The following is a 3,328-nucleotide window of genomic DNA, read 5'->3' on the forward strand; positions in this document are numbered from 1 at the left end:
ATGGCATCGCTGTGAAGAACCTTTTAAAGCACCTTTATTTTTAAGAGTGTATGTTCTCAAACAATCTTCCAACACTTTCTATAAAACCTGTATTTATAATACAAGTATTATAATGTATTATAACTCTTGTTATGATTATTCATGATATGATATGACATATTATAAGTTGTTGTTTTTTTTTTTTTTTTATAATGCATTATGCATCCATTATAATGCCTTAGAAATACCCTTATAATGTAATAGGGGCTTCATAGAAGCGTTACCAAAGCATTACTTCAAGTGTTACCAAAATCTCATATATCATATATTCAACTACAATTTCTCAGGAATGTTTAAAAACAGTTTATTTTATGCAACATTCATTTTTCAGTAGTTCATTGAAAAATTACATTTCAAAGTGTTCCACAAGTTTTGAATTAATAAAAAGGGGTAGATGTAGTAAGATAATAACCAGGTAGCATTCATAATGACATGTTATTGATCAGACACAACATGGTAATAAAAGGAAAGCAAAAATCACATGCAGGTAAGTTTGGTTAATAATGAAAAGAAGAAGAAGACTAAAAAATACCATTCAATGAATTACCATCACATCATGTGCTTAATTTAACTGACAGCCCTTAAACTTAACTTTATCCTTTTGTTGAAAGTACTCGCAGTGTAGTGTTTGAGCAGTGTTGGGCGTTGAGGAGGCAGTGGTGTGTGTCGCCGTGACCCGCGCTACAGTTGACTGAAAGGTGAGGTGTGGTGATCAGTCGCGAGCAGGCGTGTCCGTAAAGAATGCCTTTCATTGCTCCACTCTCTGCCGCGTTCCTCGTCATGCTCCGCGGAGGGCAGGTGCTCCAGGGTGTGAAAATAGGAAGCACTAGGACAGGCTTGGCTGAGGTCCATGCCCTCCTGAGATAAGACAATGCCCCATCTCTCACCCCTCTGACACAGGGTAAGGAAGCCTCGTGGCTTTTTTCACTGTTGGCAGCCACACAGGCACCACATTTCAGTAAAACAGGAAGGACCATCCTTTGTTCCCAAATGAAAGAAGAATGAGGGAAAAACACAGTCATGTCCCTCGTCCCTGTTTATGAGTAAAATCTGATACGTTAAACAGTAGTTGCTAGCTCTTACAAAATTAAAAGGAAAGGTCTTTGGAAAATAATTGTTGGCAGTAATTAAATGTTTGTGGTAATTAAAAAGGTGATGTATAGTGACAATGAAGCGTAAGTTAAAAGGTGTGAAATAAACTATTGGTAACACTTTATTTCATATTGTCCTTGTCCACAGAATGACAGTTATAGGAAAAGACACAGGTAATAAAAAGAATAATATACAAATATACAAAATAGACAATGTACAATATAGCAATGGCACAATATACAAAAAGGTATGTGTGTTAAATAAATAAATGTATAATAGTGCTGTGTGTACTATAGTATCTATCTATCTATTGTTCTATCTATCTATCTATCTATCTATCTATCTATCTATTGTTCTGTCGTTCTGCCATTTTTTGGTGCTTGACTGCCCATTTTAATCAGTAAAAAACAGTATATTATGCTTAATTACAAGCACTAAACCATGTGGTAAAATAATATTATTCATAACTTATTTGTATAATTACACTGTAACAATAAAAAAGCAATATAAAGTCACACTTTTTTTTCAAGTTTGCTTCATGTTGTTCATTAGTAATAAAAATGTAATTACAATGTAACAAACATACTAGTTGTATATATATATATATATATATATATAGAGAGAGAGAGAGAGTTATATATCATTTTATTTATATATCGTAATCACAGTTATTATGCATTATAATATATTCATTGTTCCAGCTTTAGAAATTACATTTAAAACTTCAAATAGTTATTAACCATTTAAACTTTGGTAACGATTATTTTTGAAAAGACAATGTTTTACAACATGCATTATAGTTACCTTTAGTTATAACAATGTAACAAACATACTAGTTTTCTATCTATCTATCTATCTATCTATCTATCTATCTATCTATCTATCTATCTATCTATCTATCTATCTATTGTTCTGAGTTTCTGTCATTTCTATGCCATTTTTTGAGGCTTGACTGCCCTAGTCCAGTTAAATCATTGTAAATCAGTCAATTACACTGAATTTCAAGCAACTAACCCTAAACCATGTGGCAAAATAATATTACTCAGTACTTGTTTGTATAATTACACTGTAACAATAATATAAGAAAAATATAAAGTCGCACTGATGTTTGTCATATTGTTCATTAGTAATAACAATGTAATTACAATGTAACAACTTGACTAGTTTTCCATTTATATATCGTTCTATTTTTATATCATAACCACAGCTATAATGCATTATAATATATTCACTGTTACACCTTTAGAAGTGATAGAAAGATAATGCTTTGCAACATACATTATGGTTACCTTTAGTAACAACAATGTAACAAACATACTAGTTTTCTAATGTCTAATGTCTGTCTCTTAAATATTAAATGATAAATATGACATAATATGTCAACAATGAAGAGTCAAAAAGAGCAATAAAAAAACAGATAGAGAGCATAAAAACTGTCTCTCGTGTTGCAGTCGGCAGACAGCAGGGTCAGCGAACACACAGCGCCACAAAAAACTGGATCGCGTCCGAGAGGCAGCCGAGCCTCTCATCAAAGCCCATCTGATAATTTTCCACAAGATCTTCCTGTCAGGATGTTATGATTCTCAGAATGTTCGGTGGCCAGTGATAAATGGTGACTTTCACTTCTGTCCCCCCCGCGCGTGTGATGTCATACAGTACGCTCTCGGCTCCCATCATGCCCTGCATCTGTCCGCTCGCCGCCACATGGGAATCCAGGGACTTTCAGAGAGCGGGACTGAAACATTTCCGTCTGCACATAGGCACAGTTTATTGTGACTGGACGGTTGAATTTCAGCGTAAAGGTTCAAGGAAGATGATGTGCGATTATTTATTTTTGCTTTTTTGACAAGCTTTGAAACACTCTGCGTTTGACTGACAGTTGATTTCGTGTTGTGTTTGTCTTACGTTTCGTTGGATCGCTCATTTAGAAACTGCCTTTTCACAAGAACAACCCTGAAAGACGTCCGATTCCATGTCTAGAGTATTTATTTAGTAATTCAGCTTGGATTTAATAATTGTTTTCATCAAATAGTTGAGAGAAAGCCGCAGTGGAAGGCCGTATTGGTTTTTTGGCAGGGCTCGGAGTTTTCTCAGCAATCGTGTCCACAAACGCATTAAATCAACAAGCTGGGGTGCTTTGTTTGTTTTCACAGTATATCTCACCCTCACTTTGTATTGGATGATTGGTTTTAGATTT

The sequence above is a fragment of the Garra rufa genome, chromosome 10 (genome assembly GCF_049309525.1).
Source record: "Garra rufa chromosome 10, GarRuf1.0, whole genome shotgun sequence".
NCBI classification, from domain to species: domain Eukaryota; kingdom Metazoa; phylum Chordata; class Actinopteri; order Cypriniformes; family Cyprinidae; genus Garra; species Garra rufa.